We start from the raw sequence: 25054 nt of genomic DNA on the forward strand, positions 1-25054 counted from the left end.
CAAAAACACCAGGAGGCTAGATCATTTGATTATCTAAATTATCTATCTCATACCTCAGAAATGGAGAAGAGAGATAATTTATGGGAGGAAAAAAGAGAGAGGAGCTGAATGACAATAGTTGCAAAGGAGCTAGCAGGCCGCAGGTCTTCAGCGAGCAAAGGACTGTGTTTAGAGACACTAGTTTGGATAATCTTTTTAGGTCCCAGGTTGGCTAGCATTCTATTTTTTGAGTCTAGGGTTACTAAAGTTAACCATAATACAATCTAAAGGGTGGAATGTTTAACAGCTGTTAAAGTTTGTGTAGAGATCTGTCTGTCATCATGAAAATAGAGATCTGTGATCATGTGAGCTGAGTAATACTAACCGAATAGCATGATGAATAATGGCATTTGCATTCTCATCGTTGCCAGCAGCATCTCTCACGTGAATTACTACAATGGTCTCACTGGTCTCCTCTGCTTGGCTTCTCTACCGTCTTTTCTCAATACACCATCCAGAAGGATCCCATTACAAGTCCAAATACCCCTTTTCCTTCAGAGTAAAAGCCTGAGTCCCATAAGGCCTACATTACCTGGCCCCATTGTCTCTCATTTCATATCCTCTTATCTCCTTGTATCGACCTTCCGTCACCCACACTGAGCTACTGGATCTTACTTGAACTTCCTACATGCTGTGTCTTGGGCATTTGCACTGGTTGTTCTTAATGCTTGGGTTACATTCCTCAAAATATCCACAGTGTTAACTTCATCCTTGCCCTCAATCTTTGTCTAAATATCTCCTTCTTAGTGAGGCTTTCCCAGACTATGCAACTTAAAATCACAGCCTGAGCCTATCCATTTTTTGTGTGTATTTGTATGTTTCCACAGCACTTATCACATTCTAATTTATTATATAATTTACATATACAAAATATTTATTGTGTCTCTCTCCCACTAGAATACAAGTCCAAAAAGGCAGGGATTTGTGTCTGTTTTGTTTACTAATATATCCTGAGTGCCTACACAGCAGCCTTTTGATAAATATCTATTGTTACATTTGTAAAATATTTTATGACAGAATGGCAGCAACTATACTAAGTATAATTATTGGAAATTTCTTAGTGGATAATTAGTTTTTAAAATTTTGCTTTTAAATTTGTTTAAACTTTCTAAAAGCCTCACATTAAGTGGTATTACTTTTTAAAAGTAACATATTAAAAAACAGCAAGTCAAATAACGTGGAGGCTTTAAGTTTTCATTTTATATGTGTCAGAATCTCAGGTTGGAAATGTCCATCTGAAAACAAGAATAAAGAACGAGTTTTGAGTTCATTAGCACTTCCAATTTTAGCTTGCCAGAGTGAGCTGCAGATAATCCAGCCTAAAAGAAAAAAAATAAAGCATTTAGATGACATTATAGAATAGATTCTCTCAAATGTATACATGTAAACTTGAGGTTGAAAGAGAAACAGGCTAAAGTGACGAGAAAAACACAAATCTTTCATCTAAAATCTAAATAATCTAAAATCTAAAATTACCTAAATTCTAGCAAATAGCCTAAGTCAAGTTTCTAAAATAAAATTTAAGATATTCAATTTATGAAATTTTTGCTAAAGGGCCATTTTAAAATTTTTAAGACAGATTCTCCTATATGGACACATTCAATATTTGTTAAACACTTGTTGTTGGCAAGTTCTTGTCCTAAAAGCTGATCCCTTAGGGTTCCTGGAGAAAGGAGGAACAGATACGATCCAAATGACCCCCGACCTTGTTTCAACATCAAGATAAGAAACAAATATGCGAATAACATCTGACATCGTCTGATTGAGGATCAGACTGCTCACAGTGTGCGGAGGGAAGGGAAGATCAGTTCTTATGAGGGCAATGGAGGCAAGCTCTCCTCCAGTTTCGTCTTCTCTATCCTGTTCCTCAGTCTAATCAAATCGGCATGCGCTTCTTGTTAACCTACAAAACACTACTTTCATTAAAATTCACAAAATTTATCTTATAAAACATCACCTGAAAGGTTCCTGAAAGGTAGGATAGAGCAGTTTGCAACATAGAAATATCCCAGAAGAATACACCTAGAAAAAGTGGATTGAGTATAAAAATCACTCATTTGAAAATATCACAGGACTATATAAGCAATGACTAAACGGGCCAAAATTATGGACAGAGTTGTGACCAGGAGAACAGAGGCACTTTTCTTTGCTTACATTTGCCAGTGCTGGGTGTGGAAGAAGCAAGAAACCAGGTATCCAGGCTTCCACCAGCCAAGGGCTGCAGCTTTAGATAAAGGAGAGAGTCAAATGCTTGGTAGCAGCTCTGGGCTGATATGATGACATCAAAGCCTGACAAGAAAAAACACAAGGCTGATTTCCTTTCAAGACATTTTCTCCCACTCTAGCAGGGGAGATCCTTGTGACCCTTTCAGTTGAATAACCTGGAAAGTTATGCTCCAGGATTAGGGACAGACCAGAGACAGACAGAGCTATACCCAAACTGCAAATCATCTTCTACCAACTCAATCTCTGATTGGATGAAAGTATCCGATATACCATTCTGTCTGCCCCATATGGGAAAGTGTGAGTGCTTACTGATGATTTCATTATCTCAAAGCTCCATCTCTCTCCATTTTTTTCTTACTCAATGATTACTATTAATTTAAAAATTAATAGATTGGCAATAGACAAGATCACATGGCTAAAAACAAAAATAAAAGTCATGGAAAAATGACTCACATGGGTTATAGTTATTGATGTTGACAAAGATTTTACAAAACTGTAATTAATGTGTTTAGGAATATAGAGAAAAGAGATCAGCTTTGTGAGTGAAATTGAATATTAAGTTAATAATAATAATAATATAGAAAATTTGTAACAGAAGAAGAAATAACTAAAATTAAGTATTGGTAAAAAAAAGTTTAATTGATACTAGATACATCAGAAGAGAAGAAAGTGAACTGGAAATCAGATTACAACCAAACCCATATAACATGAGTTGTATCTCTCAAACGTATTGTTTGGTAAAGGAAATCAGACCAAAAAAATATACTCCATTTATATAAAGTTCAAAATGGACAAATTAACTGGTGGTGAAAGAATCCAGGTTACTTGTTTTTGGCCAGGGGCAAGAGGGAGGGAAGTACTAACTGAAATGGGATGCCAGGCAGACTTCTGAGGTACCAGTCAAGTTCTGGTTCTTTATATGGATGCTCCTTACATAGCTATATGTATGAAAATACATTTAGCTATACAATCGTGATTCATACACCTTTCTGTACATATGCTCCAATTAAAAATTTTCCTTTAAAAATTTAAATGTGGCCTGGCTCCATTGCATAGTGGTTAAGTTTGGCACAATCTGCTTCGGCAGCCCCGCCTTCACAGGTTCGGAACCCAGGTGCAGACCTACACCACTCATCAGCCATGCTGAGGAAGCATCCCACATACAAAACAGAGGAAGACTGACACAGGTGTTAGCTCAGGGAAAATCTTCCTCAAGCGAAAAAAGAAGAAGATTGGCAGTGGATGTTAGCTCAGGGTGAATCTTCCTCATAAAAAATAAAAAAGAGAAAGAAAATTTAAACGTAATATTGGATTTGAGCTACAAAGCTTTTTGTTGTTACTTTGTTTTGGTGGATTCTATTTAATACTGGAAGAATCTGAGACTCACAGAGATTAACTGACTTTGTCAAGAGGGAGAAGGTCATTGACCCCACTGAGAGTCAGCTTCAATGACACAGGCTTGAACCTGACTTTCCGGACTTTAGCATTTCCTCATACACTAGTTACATCCTTTGGGCAAAGAGATTGAAAAGGAGAATCCAGAGAGGGAAGAGTGGTCCATTTGAGTTATCAGCAGATGCCAAGGGAAGAGCATAACTTACACGATACTGGGGCTCACAGTTCTGATCCTTAAATGAAAAGTCAGTTTGAGTACAATTTAGTCAGCTCTACCCGCTTGACTGTTTTTAGGTTTGACCTGCAGCTTTACTAATAAGCCCTTAAGTTTATATCAAGATTTATCACTAAAAAATCTCTTTTAAAATAAGTTATCTCATATGACCCTCAAAACAATCTTCTAATGTAGATATTTTTAACTGATTGTTTCAGATTGGGAGATACAATGTTATTTCTCATTTGCCCCTGTGAAAACCCTTCTGCATACAATCTACAGTGGAAGTATTAGTGGTAGGGCATAGGGGAGCTGAACCTATCGGAATCAGAAATATGTATGTTTTTTCTAATGCGTTCAAATCAGAATAAAATTTATACATTTGTTTGTTTATTTATTCATCAATCTATTGCAAAAATGCATACATCAATTAAAAGTATTCCAGGTCCTGTCCTAAGTACTCTGGATACAAAGATAAATAAGTATGGCGTGAGTGTCCAGGAATATCTAGTCTAGTGATAAAATATATCAAGGAAGGGACTAGAAACTATTATATTAAGTACTACTTTGGAAGTAAGGAATACACAAGGCCATCTATTCTATCTGAGAATTGGAGAAAGGATGAGAAGATGAAATTAAAAAAACACAGAAGAAGGAACATTTGAGCTGAACCTGAAAAATGGGCGAGTTACCAGAGCGGAAGAAGAGAAAGGGATTCTAAGCTAAATATCTATTTGAGTGCTGCCTAGCATCAATGCAGTTGCAAGTATTTTCACACGCTATTGCCAATACTATGCTCTGACCCTGATGTGATCCAGAGACACTGGGGAGTGTCAGAATGGTATTTGGATGAAAATCCCTAATGGAATTTTGCAAATCTATGGAGATAAGGCCTAAAATAAGCCATTATTAATATTAATAAGCTTTCTTTTGTTATTAATTTTGCTATTCAATATACAAGATCAGGGCTTTGCTATTAAACATAATTAAGATGAGAAAAATTTACTAAGTAAAATTCTTTGAACTTATATAATTCAAGTGATGAAAATAAAAAACATATCATTAATAATACTATATTTTCTGCATTTATTTGGGAGAGACATTAATAATGTACGATTAGACTTTATTATGGTATTACTTATCTTGTCCAGGGGCACACATTTTTCATCTTCTTCTTTCTGGCCCACATCCAGTTGTTGGAGTTTACTACAGTTGTGTCTGCCAAAGCACTTCTGTACAATCTATTACCTCTTTCTAAACCCCATCCCCGCCTGCCCCACCTTGCTCTCATGGCTAAATCTTACATAATCTTAAAGCTCAATTCAAAAGCCACCTCTCTGACCCTCTTGTCACCCCTAACCAGTCTCTTCCTTACTGTGTCTGGATCCCCTTGGGATGGGGAGATTCTCTAGCTTCCCCCAGCATCTGTGTCAGATAGGCCCTCGACCCAGGAGAAACTTTCTCCCTTGGACACAGTGATTGATGTATGATCTGTGCATATACTCAGACTCAGTGAATCAGAGACAAGCAGAGAGAAGCAGTCAGTAATCAGCCCAGGGACTGGAACAGTTGCCCCAGGTCACATAGTGCTCCAGTGCAAATTGGCGCACAGCCCAGGGAGCTCCGGGAAATGCTGGGCAGGAAGTCAACGTCTGCCACTTTAGTTATTTCTTAGCCTCTTCTTAGAGATAAAACTTCCCTCCAAAACATTGGGCCATGTAGTGGATTTCTTCAACTTCCTGTACTAAAGGACAGGGGATGCTTTAGAGAAATAAGCCCCTGATACGGGACCACACATCTTACTGCGTTCTCATAATTTGGAAGCAGTGTTGGCTTCATGGGCATGCAGCAGATGCAGCAGCCCAAAGCCCGATGCTCAGGGGGCTACCTGATTGGTGTAATGTTTGGCCGTGGTATCGAAATTGTTAATAATTTTATCTTTGCACTTCTGTTTTGTGTGTGAAGTCCCTTGGGATGCAGGAGAGGAAAAATAATTTTGCCTCTACCCATCTAGGTTCTTGGCTGAGATAGCCCTGTCATAAAAGATAGATTAAAATAAAACAGAAGTTTAATTACATGTATACCTCCTACATACATGTACAGAGGCAGGAAAACTGAGTAACTCTCCAAAATGGCCCAAGCTGTCACCCTAAATACCATCTCCAGATAAAGAAGGTTATGAGGCAAAGCACAACAAACAAGGGTAAGGTTGTCATGCAGATTTAAGTCTCGGACTTCTCCACTGATAAGAATTTCTAGAGATTTAGTCACCCCCTTGTCCCTGGCACGTGAGGGAGACACCCTGACAAATGGGGACTTCTCTTACAAGTGTAGATATCTCTTACGAAAGGATAATTTCCACTTGGTTTTGAGAGCTTCTCCCATGTCTGTTGTTTCTTTAAAAAACCAGCCTAAAATAATCCTTATGTCCAAGAGACATACTTTGGGATGACTTGTCAAGCATTAGGAGGATTTTAGGATTTATTCAGGTTAAAAGTTGTGGCGTCGGGAGGAGGAGATGGGAAAAAAAAATGCCCCATGTAAATGGATCTATTGCATTAATCCAAGCACAGTGAAGAGAAGGAAAAAAATATTTATAGGAAAGCGCAGTAACAAATGCTACCTTTATTCTTGGACAGATCGTCTGCTATTATCAGTGAAGCCTCTCTTTTCTTCTCTACACTTTCCGTTGGTGTTGCTGCTGTAAAGAAAGATTCCTGACGTTTGGCTCTGGGTTGTATCAGACTCTGCTGGCGCTCTGCCGCCTGTCCCCTTGGCTCCACTTCTCATTCCACCTGCAGCTGTGGACAGTTCCGTGTAGGCATGGCCTCACTTTGTGCTGCCTGCTTCAGGCTCGTCTTAGTCTGATGGGGCTGCTACAACAGACTACCATAGACTGGGTGGCTAATAAACAACAGAAGTTTATTTCTCCCAGTCACCCAGGCTGGGAGTCCAAGATCAATGTACAGGCAGATTCAGTGTCTGGTGAGAGTCCACATCCAGCTTCAGATGGCTGCCTTCTTTTTATTTATCTTTCTATTTATTTATTTGTTATTTTATTATTTATTTATTTATTTATTTATTTATTTTTCTTGAGGAAGATTAGCCCTGAGCTAACATCTGCTGCCAATCATCCTCGTTTTGCTGAGGAAGGCTGGCCCTGAACTGACAGGGCCACTACTTTATATGTGGGACGCCTACTGCAGCATGGCTTGCCAAGAGGTGCCGTGTCTGCATCCGGGATCTGAACCGGTTAACCCCAGACCACCGAAGCAGAACATGCGAACTTAACCACTGGGTCAGCAGGCCGGCCCCAAGATGGCTGTCTTCTAATTGTGTCCTCACATGGCAGAAGCGTCAGGATAACCCCTTCTGGCCTCTTTTATAAGGGTACTCCACTGCATGACCTAATCATCTCTCAAAAGACCTCACCCCCTAACAGCGTTACTTTGGGCATTCAGATTTAACCTGTGAATTTTGGGGGCACACAAGCATTCAGGCCATAGCAAGGCTTCACCCATCCTAAGCATCTTTACTTCTTTCCTGGGAATCCTCTGATGCCATGGATATCCATGGGAGCTTGGACAACCTGGATTCATGCCTAGTTTGGAAGTATGTGGCAGATAACATCATCAGGAGTAACCCTTAACCAAGGATGGATAAATAGTCCTGACTCCGGTCTGAGGGGTGGACTTTTGAGGTAGAAGAATTCTGTACAATCCTCAGGAGGTTCTCATGGTCCTTAGGATCAACCTTCCAAACACCCTAGGGTTGCTTTTTCTTCTTGCTCTGCCCCTCTTCCAGGACTCTCTCTCCTGCTTCTTGAGAGCATCTACCAATTAAACTGCCTGCTCATTAGTCTCTATGGGGAAATTCAGATTTTGAACAATTTTTATTTACTGTCTCTCTTAAATTAATTCTCTGAAATTTTTGTATGTTAGCAGGTGTAACATTAACCAAAAGTGATCATTTTCATGCTTCCTGTTTCTCCAGTACAGCTCTGAGTAGTTTTATTGGCTATGGACAGTCTTGTTTGTTCCTGAATTTACTAGAAATATTTAGATTCTTTCATTATTAATAATGATGTTTGCTATGGATTTCCAGAAGATTCTTTAATCAGGACCCAATTTAAAATTTATCAAAAACTTTTCCAATTTTTCATTCCATTAATCATTTGTTCATTTGTTCTTTCTGTAACGTGTTCTTGCTGTACGGCTCCACAGGTTTCACAGGTTCTCTGCTCAGTCCAGCTTGGCTTTAGCATCCTACTGGAACTCATATAGCCCCTTCCCACATAGGTCCCTCGTGGTTTACACTGAAAGTACACTGCAACCACAAATCTGTTTTTGCTTATGGTATTAATTCATGTTCTCTTATCCCAGTCTCTAAAAGCAACAAAAACAATTCAGATAATAACAGATAACAGTTCAGAATGTGAAGCATTTCTGCTCTAGGGCCAGCGTGGCCATCCGTATCCACTAAGACTGTATTGTTGATGCTTTGACCTTCTGGTGTCTACCTAAATCTTAGCGTGATGTCTGCTTCCTCATCCTTGCTTGACCATAGGTGGACTTGCCTTCTTCCTCGTCCTTACAGGCTAAGATTCTTTGTCCCTCATCTTTTGTGTACCTCTGCCTTACAGACAACCTCATAATACAATCTCTATTTTTAACTTAAGAGGAAGGCCTCAGCATTCTCCAAGCCCCTTATACTAAAAACTTTAGAATTATCCTTAACTCTTTCTTTGGACTTCATATCTGATATCTCCATTTTTTAACAATTCTACTTTAAAAATCTATCATGAACACAGTCTTCTCTCCTTATTCTTACCTGATCTAACTACTTCAGGCCCTGATTATCTCTTGCCTAGAGAAAGGAGAGATACCCACACATTTTTCCTGTGTTCATATTATCTTCTCCTCCATTCCCCACAGCTCCCTGTATTATCAGACCTCACTTTTGCTCAAGCACTGCCATTCATTCTCCATGGTCAACTGCATAAATCCTAGACCACTCCTCTTGGCATCAGAGGTTGCTCCCATGCTGGATCTTACTACATATCCAGCCATACATTTTGCCACTTTTTAAAGTATTAGAACATCTGAAGCGTTAAAAACTATGGAATGGTGGAACATGTCATCTGAAGTTGTGGCTAGTCGGTAAAGTGGTGACATAGGAGTCACATTGCTATAAGCCATCTTCAATCATCCTGTTCAAACGCTTTAAGAGAGAAATGATTACAGAATCCCGAGTGTCCACTGAGCACCCCAGGGCTGAGTCAGTCATCACAATGGATGTGAAAATGCCGGGAAAATCATACACATTCTTTGTCGTTCTTCCCTTTCAATTTGGACACTTTGAATTACTTATAATAATTCACGTCAACATTTTTTCCACCATATCAGTCAGGTGGTTCACATGGAGTTCGCAATTAATTTAAACCCCTAATTTGTGTTTCTTTAAAATGGGAGATAAAGTCACGTCTTCTCTGATCTGTGTCTTTCTATACCAGTGGTCCCTCGTTTAACTACGTGTTAGAATCACTTTAGTTGCTTTAAAGGACGCTCAGTTCTCACCTGCAGACAAATTTAATCAGATTCTCTAGGTGTTAGATCTGGCCATCCTGACATGTTTTTTTTTAAAGTTCTCCAAGCGATTCAAATTTGCAATCACAGTTAAAAAAAATTACTGGCTACCCATTCTGTCTTCTCTTGTGAAAATGACTGCATCATCTGTACCTGCTATTTGGTGACATCAATAGGGGTCTGACACACCTGTGGTGGAAAAGCATCTGAGCATCTACCATGCTACCTGTCATTTTCAGTTTTTGTTCTGACTCTCCCTAGATTGATGGATTTAAGAAGCACTAACAATTCTAAGACTTACCAGAAGAAATCTTTTTAGAGTTTTTATATCAGATTGTCCCAAATTTCTCTCTTTTCTGTGTGAAACCTATAAATACAAATTGAATATCAGGTACTCTGCAGGAGAAACTAAAGCTGTTGAAGTTTCATTGGTAGAATTTAATGAACAAGATTACCTCATATTTTTTCAGCCTAATTCCTAGTTACCAAATTAAACCACTAACACCATTCCTACATAGAATTTTAGGAGTCTTGGGATTCTTTTAGATTCACTGTTTTGGAATTAGGCCAAGATGTAAAAGTGAGTGAGTGGCTGTTATTTTATAGCCTGCCGACTGACTGAAGCCTCTGAAAAAATTCTTGTTCAACTAAGCACCCATCCTTTTATCCCATTTCTGCTTTACTCTGTTTTGGATGCATAAAATGTATCCCAGGAAGAAATAAGCTGTGTTAAAATAGCATAAGATGAGAAGTCTGTTTACTTGGTTTCCTCCATTGTGCGTGAGAGCTCCTCTGAGATAATCAGATGACATGTGCACAGACTAGATATCAGTCTAGAACAGCATGTGAAGTAGTGTTTTTTAACTCCAGATTTTATAATAATAATAAAAAACATAATAGGGAATGACTGAACATTTACTATGGAATACGAGATATGTACATTCTCATTATATGTTAACATCATCATAAATGTGAGCAATAAACAAGAAATAATAAATAACGTATTTACAACACAAACTTTCAGATTGTGCTTAAATAACTTCTAAAAGAAAAAGAATTAAGATAACAAACTTCCAGATTCTTCTTTCCTCGCATTCTGATATTTCCCTTTTACTGTCACAAACTAAGAATGACCTTGGACCAGTCAGTCTACTTCTCTTTGACAACATTTTTCATTAAAATATAGAGCGAGATAGTTTAATGATACCTATGGCATTTTCTAATTCAGAGCCTTAATGATTTTATTGTTGCAAAGTCTAGATTTAAAAAGATAGTAGGATATTAAGGTGAATATACTACTAAAAACAAAAACAAGGCATTCTCTGAGAGATATGCATATATCAAGAAGGAACTCAGATGAAAAAGAGCCCTAATCTTAACCAAAGGATATCTGTAGAACACGATATTTTGCTTAAATTATGTTTTTTGCTGAGGAAGATTGGCCCTGAGCTAACATCCATGCCCACCACCCTCTATTTTATATGTGGGACTCCTGCTACAGCATGGCTTGACAAGCCATGAGCAGGTCTGCACCTGGGATCCGAACTGGAGAACTTGGGCCGCCGAAGCAGAGCGTGCAAACTTAACCACTCCACCACCAGGCCAGCCCCTTAAATTATCTTTTTATACTAGGCCAAAGGAAAAGGTATCCACTCATATGTGTTGCATAGTAAAGTTTTCAAACTCTTATTTTATTTTCTCATGCATCTCTCTATTTACTAAGCGTATTTATTAAGATACATGAATTAATACTTGTAAAGTATTTAGAAGCATGTGACACAAAATATTATAACTAGAAAAGATACAGTGAAATTTGGTCTTTGTAATTCAGAATCCTGCAAATGCTCCAGTCTGGCAGTCAGAGGTCCAGGTTGTAATCTGACTATTGAAGTTAGACTCTGGCCCTCTGAGACTCATCCGTAAGTGCAAGACTTTGGAAGTCTCTCTACTCCTCTTTATCCTTCTCTTCCTGCCATCATGCGGTCCAGGTTCCCACTTTTCTCACCAGGAGTATTGTGTGAGGCTCCTGGCTATCTTCTATTGCCTCCCATTTATTTTGGATATTTTTTCTAAAATGAAAATTTGGTAACGTTTCTCCCTACTTAAAACATTGCAAAGCCTTCGCAATTTAATTGGTGATATGAAAACTAAAGTGCTTGTTATGCCCTCGAACTATATCATGGCTTGTTTCTTACCCACCTCCAATTCCATTTGCTTCGTTGACTCCCCAGCCACAAGCTAGCTTTACTGGTTGTGAACACACCAAGCCCTTGCAGACCTGACGCTGGGCATTGGTTTCCATCTGCCTGGAGTACCCTTCCCAGGGCTGGCCCCACAGTAGAATCACTCTCCCTCTTCAGGTCTCCTCCCAATGACACCTCTGCAGGCGGGCTTCCTGAGCGGTCTTTAAATTTGACCTTTCACAAATATCATCTATCTCATTATCCTGTTTACGCCCATTCTGGCACTTATCACAAACAAATAAAATTGCACGTGTATATATTTGCTTTCAATTTTTTCTATCCCTAGAATGTGAACTCTAGGGGGCAGAGGCCACTCGTTCTGGTTCCCACTGTGTCGCAGGACAAGCACAATGGACGAGAGACATACTCAATGCTTTTTGTGAAGAATGTATGTATCTCATAAATGTAAGGTCCAAATATTAACTGCTTTTAAAACAATCAGTAAAAGCAAGGGTACTATTTTGATTAAAATATTTCAATTTGAGATAATACATAATATTTCAAAGTTCTATCTTAAAAACACTCCAGAATTTGTTTTTGTTTTCCTGTAGATAAGTGGTTGCAAAAAGTGTGTTTCAGGTATTTTTGTTTTTAAGAATTTGCTTCATTAATTACTCCAGGAGCTTAGATGAGGTAGGCCTTTATTTCAAATTTGAATGCTCAATAATACGTAAAAGCTGTTCAAACTATAACATTGATTAGTGTAAGTGTTGAAGAAAGTTGATGAATGGTTTTCATAGCCAGATAGTCTTTAATACTATGAAAAGATGAATAAGGTAATTAAAATAAAATCTCATCAACCTGAATATGTCTTTATCAAATATTTACTTTTAGTTAAATTTTTGGTTGCATTTTTTTTTCCATTTTACATATTTTAAGTTAAAATTTGAGTCAAAATTTACAATTCCATTGTATGGTTGACACCTTCTCCAGAGCAAGGCCAGGACTAGGGTGGGGCAGGCAAGGTGCTGGGTGACCCTCCCTGTCAGGGTTGTGTGAACACCTGAGAAGAGGAGCTCCTTCAGTTCTGTGGACTAGCTGCCTCACTTGGCACACCCCAGCCCAAGCCCCTATCTAGAGTAATAAAAATAGTAACACTGAGACCCAGACTTTCCAAAGTGAGCTCATTCACCTGATTTTGTATAGCCACAAATAAAGCTTCTGAGTAACTCTTCTTTTGGAGAGTGATTTAGCTAAATGAGATCGTTTTATTAGCTGCATCCCCAAAAGAAAAGAATTAATGTCTTGTTTTAAATATTTTTATGAGCACCTAGCCTATAAGAGGTATCAACTTTTCGTATCAGTCAACTATTTAGTTGTTGAAGATATCATCTAAAATGTCTACACAGTATACCATATCAGCTCATTTGACCCCCTTATTTAGTGATACAGATTACATCTGATGAAAACGCAAAACTTTATTCTGCTGTTTTATGTGAAATCTTTTATTAAATAGTATTCATTGAATTAACTTGAATAAGCATAACATTCAAAAGCAAGTAAAACTGAGAGACACACCCACTGTGTTTGGCTTCTTGTCCATTTCAATTTGTGAATCTTCATATAATTTCAGTTTCTAAATAACTCATTAAGAAGAATGGATTCAAATTCTTGAATTCTTTTCTGGTTTATATTCTCAGAAAATTGTTTAAATGTATTTTCATAGCAACCTCCTCATTTAAACTACTTATTGTCAGGCTGGGTGATCAGGGTTTAAAGGATTGTTATGCTTTTCCTCATAGTGGGTGATTCTCCCTATCTTCTCCACCCAAACTCTGAACTATTGGAGAGAGTGAAAAAAGAAGCATAAATAAATAAAAGACTTCAAGTAAATGGAGAATGTGGCTAAGGTGTACAAAATCAAGCTTCCAAATGCTGCATCCAAGACTTAGAGGCTTACCTGCCTCGTCCCAGGCAGCGTTGATTGACAGTAGGGTCTGGGTCTTCATCACTGAGATAACCACGTGGTAGGGAGCAGATCAGAAAACACAGAGGTCAGGAGCCTAGAAGAGAAACCAGAAACAGCTGAGCTGTGCACACCCTCAGTTCCTCATCCCAAAGCCATGAGTGAGATGATTCCCTCCTTCTTCCTGGGGAGGAATGAGTGGAGTGGAAAAGAGAAGCCATTATTTTAACGGGTATCCCTCTATTTCAGAACAAGATGAAGGGATATTATAAAAGAGACTTGACCATGCAATATTTAAGGCATGCTTATACTAAAAAAAGTATTAATTACTTGTCTGAAATTGAAATTTCACTTGACTTCCTATGTCTCATTTAATAAATCTGGCAACTCTAAGTGGAGAAAAAGTGTCCCTAATTGTCTCCTCATTGTTCCCTCATAAAACTTGAAGAAGTTTTACTCTTCTTCAAATGATTCTCTGAGTTTATTTTTCTTAATAGTTTTTTTGTTTTGTTTTGTTTTTTAATTTAAAGATAGCACCAGGAACCCTGAAGTTAACGGAGGCTTCCATTTTTCATACCAGTGGACAGGAAGACGTCCGCAGTGTCTTTTGATTCTGCCACTTCAGGGACCCTGAAGTGCTGGGAGTTGGCATATTTAGGTGTCAAGCTGGGTCCTGAGAGTTCCAGAAGTCCCAATTAGGATGAGCGAGAGTTGTGTGCTAGGGAAATTTCACTATCGTCTAAATTGTGTTCTGTTCCATTAGTTTATGAGGATCCAAGCTGGAAGAGACTGTCCAGGAGCATGCTTGCTTTCTTCAAAGTGTTGATGTTGCCGATGTAATAACCAAGTTCAGAATTTTTGTTTTCCGGAATCAGACGGCTGCTTAGGTAACCCTCTGCTCGTCCACGCCCTGATCTGATCTTTCCCCTCCTCTGCGGTGTTTCCTTCCCAGCTCCTCTCTCTGCTCTGGCTGATTAGAACTTGCAGCGTGATATTATGCAGTTCCCAGCTTTCCTCATTACCCCTACGCCCTGCTTCCAGCAATAATCATCCCTAATAGACTTTGCAACTCACCAACATTGGAAATACACATTTCTTATTAATAGATTGAGGAAAAGTTGCTAAATAATGATGATAGCAATAATTATATAAAGGGTCTAAATACAAAATAAATTTTGAGTCAGGTTAGAATGCAGAGGGAAATTCAATTTTCCAATTTGCGCTGCCAAGAAGAGAAACTGCTGCGTGCTGGAATTCAATACAGGTCTGTATGTTTAACTGAGTAAATTAGCCCTGCATGCCATAACTAAAAATGATACAAATGCAGAACAAAAGCATGCGCTCTGGGCACATCACTTACCAACAGTGTCTCTGTGCATTTGTGCTTCTTGTCTTTGCAGCTTAAGTGAAACATTGCTCTACCACGATGGCATAGAAATATTAAATATGCTTTTGCTTAATTACGAATAATCTTAAAAATATAGTCCTGTACTCCCTTACTTTAAAAAATCTCTATATTAACTCTTCTTTTCTTGTATGACAAAGAGCTTCCTCCGTATTATGACACAGTAGGCTCAATCTACGTACCTTTTTCCTGCACCCATCATATTCTGTGCTCCCATCAGACTGAACGCTTTCCTGAATATAGTAGGTTTTTCCATGTGGATGGCTTGAGGGATACAAAGAAAATTAAATAATATTCATCTTTAATCATCCACAAAAGAGTTCTAGTTTGCTGCCGAGACCAATTAGGCAGCCAGCTGAAGGGGCGGATGGAATGAATAGACAGAACACAGTCTATATAATAGACACGACACAATCTATATTATTCAATTGGACAGGACCATCAGCCTCAAGGACTGAGGTGAGGTCTCTCTGATTGCCACGTATTTATTTGCAGGCAAAGAAGTACAAGCATAGCAGGAACTCATGGCAGCAGGGATATGCAAGTCATAGCTCAGCAGTTCTAGTCTGCCTCCCTTCAACGTATCCCGGCCCTACCCAAGGCCATTCCCTTAGGGAGTAGTATCCTAGGAAGAATCAGCAAGTTATGCAGACGGGATTCAGTTCCTGCAAGGGCCCAGCGTTCTTAAGCCCCTTGCCTTCAGGCTTGATAAGCTACCTCCTTCCGGCCTTTGATTCCAAAGCACAATCTAGTATAGTAATTTATGAGAATCAGCAGATCATGCATTTCTCAGCCACCCATTTGTAACTTATTCTTGCTAAGCTTAAAGCCTAGCAAGAAGTTGCTATGATCTCCTGCAACATTAGTTGATGTAGGTGGTACATGGACAACATTTAGAAAAATACTGACTCAGAGGATAAAATATAAACATGCTGTATTCCTCCCTGTCATTCTACTGTGTCCCTCCTTCTTAATGCTCCAATTTTTAGCCGTTATTGCAAACAGAGAGACAATCAGATGCAAAATTCTGTTTCTAATTTGCGTGGATCCAACCTCAATGCAATTGTATCTATCAAGTTCTATCTTTGTGTATTTAGCATGTACACATGTGTTATCGCATTATTTTTAACCCTCACGTTCCATATGAAAGGTGAGCAATCTTGCAACCATTTTACCAATAAGAAAACTGAGCTTCAGAGAGATTAAGGAATTTTTCCTGAGTTATATGCTACAGATATGGGACATTCAGAGTTCACACTCACAGTGTCTAACATTAGATATTATTATATATCTATCTTTATAATTGCACTTCAGTTTGGAGAATGTTTCTGCTATGATGACAGTTTATGCCGCTTCATGGATTATGTGAATAGTGTTATGTTCCGTTTCTTGAGAACAATGTGAAACCCTTCTTAGTCTCTATTTTTTGTGTCACAAATAAGATACATATTTTTAAAATCCTGCAAAAGTTCATGCACAGTAAAGAAAATACAAGTCAGTTGTAGTAACTTCTTGTCCTAAATCTTATACTGGATAGCTCTATGACCTTAATCAACTGTGACACTAATATCTCTGGGTTTCGGTTTCAATATAGGAAAAGTACTGATATATTTGAGAAAGATTTTCTTCAGATTAGCATTTGTTTATTGCACTACATCCCACACATATCCACATATTCTGGCCTAACGGATTACTCTCCTTTTTATGACTTTCATACCTAGCCTAGAATTTTTTGTTGATATTTGAGAATACAAATTAACCAACCAATCTCTCCTCTATAGATTTTGAATCATTTGGGAAATATACACTTGAGACTGAGAGTAATCCAAACTTTATGTTTATTTTATTATTAACAAATCTGGATTAGAGAATAAGGTTTACATCTAAGACCAAAATATGTTTCCTGTAGCATCCTCAAATCGATGTCTAGGGCCCATACATGGTAAATGTTGTGCCTGCAGTGTATTCATTTCATCAACCATTCTTCAAAAATATTTCCTTTTTTTTTTTTACCTTCCATGTTTTCTTCTTTTTTGTTGTTGTGGTAACATTGGTTTATGACATTATATAAATTGCAGGAATGCATTGCTATGTGTTTTGATTTCTGTCTAGATTAGGTCATGTTCACCACCCAAAGACTAATTATAATCCATCACCATACACATGTGCCTAATCACCCCTTTCACCCTCTTTCCTCCCCTGTGCCCCTCTGGTAACCACCAATCCAATCTCTGTCTCTGTTTGTCATTGTTTTATAGTCTACTTATGAGTGAGATCATAAGTAGAAGTATTTGACTTTCTCCCTCTGACTTATTTCACTTAAGGTAATACCCTCAAGGTCCATCCATGTTGTCACAAATAGCAAGATTTCATCTTTTTTTGTGGCTGAGTAGTATTGCATTGTGTACATATGCCACATCTTTATCCATTCATCTCTTGATGGGTACCTAGGTTGCTTCCAAGTCTTGGCTATTGTGAATAAGACTGCAATGAACATAGGGGTGCATGTATGTTTACACATCTATGTTTTCATGTTCTTTGGAAAAATACCCAGCAGTGGAATAGCTGGATCATATGGTAGTTCTATTCTTAATTTTTTGAGGAATCTCCATACTGTTTTCCATAGTGGCTGCGCCAGTTTGCACTCCCGCCAGCAGTGTATGAGGGTTCACTTTTCTCCACATCATCTCCAACACTCGTTATATCCTGTCTCGTTAATTATAGCCATTCTGATTGGAGTGAGGTGATATATCATTGTAGTTTTGATTTGCATTTCCCTGACAATTAGTGAAGTTGAGCATCTTTTCACATGCGTGTTGGCCATCTGTATATCTTCTTTGGAGAAATATCTGTTCAGACCTTTTGCCCACTTTTTAATTGGGTTGTTAGGTTTTTTGTTTTGAGATGTATGAGATCTTTGTATATTTTGGATATTAACCCCTTATCAGATATACAGTTTGCAAATATCTTTGCCCAATTGGTAGGTTGTCTATTCATTTTGTTGATGGTTTCCTTTGCTGTGCAGAAGACTTTTAGTTTGTTGCAGTCCCATGTGTTTATTTTTTCTACTGTTTCTCTTGCCCATCCAGACATGGTACTTGAAAATATGCTGCTAAGACCAAAGTTGAAGAATGTAACTGCCTATGTTTTCTTCTAGAAGTTTAATGATTTTCGATCTTACATTCAAGTCTTTAATCATTTTGAGTTAATTTTTGTCTATGGTGTAAGATAATGGCCTTCTTTCATTCTTTTGCAGGTGGCTGTCCATTTTTCCAACACCGTTTAATGAAGAGACTTTCCTTTCTTCATTGTATGTTCTTGGCTCCCTTGCGGAAAATTAGCTGTCCATAAATGTGTGGGTTTATTTCCATGCTCTTGACTGTTCCATTGTTCTGTGTGTCTATTTTTGTGCCAGTGCCATGCTATTTTGGTTACTATAGCTTTGTAGTATATTTTGCAATCCAAGAGTATGATACTTCTAGCTTTGTTCCTTTTTCTCAGGATTCCTAAATTTTAGGATTCTTTGCTCTATTTCTGTGAAAATTGTTGTTGGAACTTTGATAGGGATTGTGTTGAATCTGTAGATTGCCTTAGGAAGTGTGGACATTTTGACTATGTTAATTCTGCAAATGCAAGACCACAGAATATCTTTCCATTTCTTTGTGTCTTCTTCAATTTCTTTCAAAAGTGCTTTGTAGTTTTTGGTGCACAGATCTTTCACCTATTTGGTTAAGTTTATACCTAGGTATTTTATTCTTTTTGTTGCAATCATGCATGGGATTGTGTACTTAATTTCTCTTTTTGCTACTTCGTTGTTAGTGTATAAAAACCCATCTGATTATTGTACGTTGATTTTGTATTCTGCAATTTGACTGTATTCATTTATTATTTATAAAAGTTTTTTGGTGGATTATTTAGAGTTTTTTATATATAAAATAATCTAATCTGCAAATAGTGACAATTTCACTACTTACTTTCCAATTTGGATTCCTTTTATTTCTTTTTCTTGCCTGATTTCTCTGGCTAAGACTTCTAATACTATGTTAAATAACAGTGGTGAAAGTGGGCATCCTTGTCTAGTTCCTGTTCTTAGAGGGATAGCTTTCAGTTTTTCCCCATTAAGAATATTAACTGTGGGTTTGTCATAGATGGCCTTTATTATGTAGAGATACTTTCCTTCTATACTCATTTTATTCGGAGTTTTTACCGTAAATGGATGCTGTATCTTGTCAAATGCTTTCTCTGTATCTATTGAGATGATCATGTCACTTTTATTCTTCATTTTGTTAATGTGTTTTTTTTCTTTATCTTTTCAAAGAATAGCACTTGGTTTCGTTGTTTTTTTTCTATTGATTTTTTAGTCTCTATTTCATTATTTCTGCTCTGATTTTTTTCCTTCCTCCTGTTGATTTGGAGCTTTGTTTGATCTTCTTTTTCTAGTTCCTTTAGATGCACTGTCGGATTGTTTACTTGGGGTTTTTCTCCTTGGTTGAGGTAGGCCTGAATTGCTATAAACTTCCCTCTTAGAACTGCTTTTGCTGTATCCCATAGATTTTGGCATGTCATCTTTTCATTTTCATCTGTTTCTAGGTATTTTTTAATTTCTCCTTTGATTTCTTCATTGACCCAATCGTTCTTCAGTAGCATTTTGTTTAATCTCAACATATTTGCGGCTTTTCTGATTTTCTTCCTGTAGTTGATTTTTAGTTTCATTTGTTTGTGTTCAGAAAAGATGGTTGGTATTATTTGATCTTAGATTTATTGAGACTTGTTTTGTGGCCTAATATGTGTCCAGTCCTGGAGAATGTTCCATGTACATGTGAAAAGAATGTGTACTCTGCAGTTTTTGGATGGAATGTTCTGTATATATATATATATACACTAAGTCCATCTGGTCTAATGTGTCATTTGAGGCTAACATTTCCTTATTGATATTCTGTTTGGATGATCTATCTATTGGTGTAAATGGAGTGTTAAAGTCCCCTACTATTATTGTGTTACTGTCTATTTCTCCTTTTATATGTGTTAACAATTGCTTTATATATTTAGGTACTCCTTTGTTGGGTGCATAGATATCTACAAGTGTTGTATCCTCTTATTGGATTGTTCTCTTTATCATTATGTAGTGCCCTTCTTTGTGTCTTGTTAAGTTTTTGTTTTAAAGTCTATTTTGTCTGATGTGGGTATTGCTACCCCAGGTTTCTTTTCTTTACCATTTTCGGGGAGTATCTTTTTCTATCCCTTCACTTTCAGTTTGTGAGTGTCTTTAGGTCTGAAGTGTGTCTCTTGTATGCAGCATATATATGGGTCTTGTTTTTTTTTTAATCCAATTGGCCACACTATGCCTTTTGATTGGATCATTTAGTCCATTGATATTTAATGCTACTGTATAATATGTACATTATTATCAGTAGCTACTGATAAATATGTACTTATTGTTATTCTTACCTTTTTTCTGGGTGTTTTAGTAGTTCTTCTCTGTTACTTTCTTCTTCTCTTACTCTCTTCCCTTGTGGTTTGATGGCTTTCTTTAGTATCATGTTTGGATTCCTTTCTCTTAATTATTTGTGTATTTATTATAAGTTTCTGGTTTGTGATTACCATGAGATTTTACATATATGGCAATCCATATTGACTTGATATTCTCTTTAGTTTGACCTCTTTCTAAAAGCTCTACTCTTTTGTTCCTCTTGTCCCATATTTTATGTTTTTCATATATCTAACCTCTTACTTTGTGTATGTTTTTCCATTACCCTCTTATCATTGAAATAAGTAATTTTAGTACTTTTTTCTTTTGACCTCCATATTATCTTCCTCAGTGGTTGATCTGCTATCTTTACTGTGTTTTTGCCTTTACCAGTGTTTTTATTGCCTTTTTAAAAAATAATTTTCTTATTCCTATTTGTAGTCTTCTCTTTCCCACTTAAATAAGTCCTTTTAGCATTTCCTATAAAATTGGTTTCTTGGTGCTAGACTCCTTTGATTTTTGCTTGTCTGGGAAACTCTTTGTCTCTCCTTCCATTCCCAATGCTGACCTTGCCAGGTAGATTATTCTTGGCTGTAGGTTTTTTCCTTTCATCACTTTAAATATATAGTGGCACTCCCTTCTGGCCTGTAAGGTTTCATCTGAGAAGTAAGCTGAAAGCCTTATGGGGTTTCCTTTGTATGTCACTTGCCTTTCTCTTGTGGCTCTTAGGATTCTCTCTTTATCTTTAACTCTGGACATTTTAATTATAATGTGTCTTGGTGTGGGCCTCTTTCTCTGTACTTATTATCTGTGTGTCAGGTGGGTCGGCTATATCTCTTGATCTTGAAGAAGTGGCCTTATGTAAGGGATGCCTTTTGAGGCCCAGTAGTATGCTTCATTCTCATCACCAGTTCCAAATGTTCCAGGAGTGACCCTTGTGTGGGCCACATGTGTCCTTCTGCTGTGGTAGGGCTGCTCTTGCTGCATATGCCTAGGGAGGCTAGGCTGACCTCTGGCTGGCTGCTTGTAGTGCTCAGCTGCATGTGGCTGCTATGGACCTTTCAGTCACTTTATCGGGTTTGGGGAACCCCAGCACAGTTGGCTGCAAGGTCTAGTGCCACATTCCTGTTGCAATTTTCCTGTTAAGTGCGTAGACCACAAATGTGTCTGGTTGCTATGCTCAGGGATTTACAGTTGCTATAGGCCTCCAGGCTGCAAGGCTGTTGTCTGCTCTCTCAGGCTTGTATCTGAGTGGGACTGGCCCTAGGCATAGGAACATCCAATTATTTCAGGCTTTGGAAGACAGGGTCAATCCCCTATGTGTCTGTTTCTGAAGCACTGGTCTTCTGTTGCTGATAAGCCCCAAGGCACACATGTCCACACACAGTGTTAACACAGTCCTGGCCCTTGAATGCATTCTGACCCCCTGAAGCAGACCCAGTTGCCTCACTACAGAGGCCCCCACACACTCCACCAATGCCTCACTCCCTCCACCTGCTTCTCAAGGAGGCTCTACCTCCACAGAGGTGGACCCACATGCCTGGTTACAGAGGATCCAGGCACTCAGTCTGTGCAGGCCCACAAGTTGCCCTAGGGCTTTCTGTTGGGTGGGGCTAGTCCCGAGGGTGGGTTGACTGTCCTAGCTGAGCTGGATTAAATCATGCTCTAGTGGGCAGGGCAAACTCTGGATTAATAAACCAGGGGAAGAACTCCAATGGCATCTGCATGCCTCTGTGTGAGCACACCTCTACTAGGTCACACAAATGGCTGCCACTAATGTCTCAGTCCCTGGAGAGGTCTCACCTCTCAACAACATCCACCCATAGTCTATCAAGTGAGTCTCTTTTCACCAAAGGACTGTGAACCTTTCTCTCTGGTGATTTTAGGTTGCTTTCTGAAATGGGTAAATTTGTGTGTGGGCCCTTTAAGAGCTGGCTTTTTTTCTGTTTATGTCCTACAGCTTTTCTAGGGATATTCTCCATTGTAGTTAATAGCCAGTAAAGCCAGACATTATGACACTCATCTCAGTTGTGCTGAGTCTGAAGGATGCTTATATTGGTAATGTTCCTCTGCTCATATCCCTCACTACTCCAGGGAAAGCTGCATACCTTAGGATTACCCTTGGCTGGCTATGAAGTGCTGTACCTTGAGAAGGTGGCCTTTTTCTCTCCAGAAGGAATTTCTGCCTCTTATGCCTCAGTCAGGACTGTCCCTTGTTGAGGGGGTTCCTTTTATCCAGTTTTCAGTTCTCTCTCAGGGATGATTGTTCCAAGAATAGTTGTAGCTTGGTTGTGTTCATGGGAGGAGATGAGTTCAGAGTCTGCCACACATGATACCAACTCCTCAAATGATTGTTTTCTCATTATTGAGTTTTGTTTTTTGTGTTTTTTTGAAGAAGATTACCCCTGAGCTAACATCCACCACCAATCCTCCTCCTTTTTCACTGAGGAAGACTGGCCCTGAGCTAACATCTGTACCCATCTTCCTCTATTTTGCATGTGGGACTCCTGCCACAACATGGCTTAATAATTGGTGCAACCAGTCTGGATATTGCTATGAAGGTATTTTTTAGATGTGGTTAACGTTTAAATCAGTAGGCTATGAGTAAAGCAGATGACCCACCATAATGTGGGTGGGCTTCATCCAATCAGTTGACAGCCTTAGAGGATAAGACTGAGATCCCTCCTCAGAGAAAAAAATCCTACCTGCATTTCTGCTGTTGGATTTGAACTGCATTATCAACTTTCCCCTGGTTCTCCAGTCGGCTGGTTTGCCCTGCAGCTATAAGACTTGCCAGGCCCCACAATTATGTTAGCCAAATTAAAAAATCTCTCTCTCTCTTTATATATATAATTTGTTCTGTTTCTCTGAGAATTCTGACTAATACAGAAAGCAATTTTTAAATTTTAGTCTTAAAAAAAACCCACAGTAATTATTATATTTAAATGTGAAATGTTAAAATCTTTCCATCAGCCTTTAGGAATAAGACCAGGTTGTATGCTCTCACCACTGACTTTTAACACAGTGCAGAAGGTCTGAGGCAGCATGGTAAAGCATGGATGAATCAATGGTATCAGAATTGATTGGAAAAAAACTTAGAAAAGATCATATGACTTTCTTACACAGATGTTTTTCAATCTACATATTTAGTATTATAATTAATGTTTAACAAGATTGATAGATAATTAAAAATTGAGTATTTTTCCACATACAAGCAATAATTATAAAAAAAATTTTAAAGTTAAAATTTTATTAAAAACATCAAGTATCCACAGATCAATGGAACAGAATTGAAAGCCCAGAGATAAAACCACACATCTATGGACAGCTAATCTTTGACAAAGGAGCAGAGGGCCTACAATGGAGAAAAGAAAGTCTCTTCAACAAATGGTGCTGGGAAAACTGGACAGCCACATGCAAAAGATTGAAAATTGACCATTCTTTTTCACCACACACCAAAATAAACTCAAAATGGATCAAAGACCTAAAGATTAGGCCTGAGACAATAAGTCTTTTGGAAGAGAATATAGGCAGTACACTCTTTGACATCAGTTTCAAAAGAATCTTTTCGGACACTGTAACTCCTCAGTTGAGGGAAACAATAGAAAGAATAAACAAATGGGACTTCATCAGACTAAAGAGCTTCTTCAAGGCAAGGGAAAACAGGATTGAAACAAAAAAACAGCTCACTAATTGGGAAAAAATATTTACAAGCCACTTATCCGACAAAGGGTTAATCTCCATAATATACAAAGAACTCACACTACTTAACAACAAAAAAACAAACAACCCGATCAAAAAATGGGCAGAGGACATGAACAGACATTTCTCAAAAGAAGATATGAATATGGCCAATAGACACATGAAAAGATGTTCATCATCGCTAATCATCAGGGAAATGCAAATCAAAACTACACTAAGATATCACCTTACCCCCGTTAGATTGGCAAAAACATCCAAAACCAAGAACGACAAATGTTGGAGAGGTTGTGGAGAAAGAGGAACCCTCATACACTGTTGGTGGGAATGCAAACTGGTACAGCCACTATGGAAAACAGTATGGAGATTTCTCAAAAAGTTAAAAATAGAAATACCCTATGACCCAGCCATCCCATTACTGGGTATCTATCCTAAGAACCTGATATCAGATATCTCAAGAGTCCGTTGCACCCCTATGTTCATTGCAGCATTATTTACAATAGCCAAGACGTGGAACCAGCCTACATGCCCAGAAACTAATGATTGGATAAAGAAGATGTGGTATATATACACAATGGAATACTACTCAGCCATAAAAAAAGACGAAATTGGCCCATTCACAACAATGTGGATGGACCTCGAGGGTATTATGTTAAGCGAAATAAGTCAGTCAGAGAAAGACGAACTCTATATGACTCCACTCATAGGTGGAAATTAGTATATTGAGAAGGAGATCTGATTGGTGGTTACCAGGGAAAAGGGGGGGTGGGGGGAGGGTACGGAGGGGGAAGTGGTGTACCCACAACATGACTAACAAAAATGTACAACTGAAATCTCACAAGGTTGTAATCTATCATAACATTAATAAAAAAAAA

Source organism: Equus caballus, chromosome 9 (assembly GCF_041296265.1).
Source record: "Equus caballus isolate H_3958 breed thoroughbred chromosome 9, TB-T2T, whole genome shotgun sequence".
Lineage (NCBI taxonomy): Eukaryota > Metazoa > Chordata > Mammalia > Perissodactyla > Equidae > Equus > Equus caballus.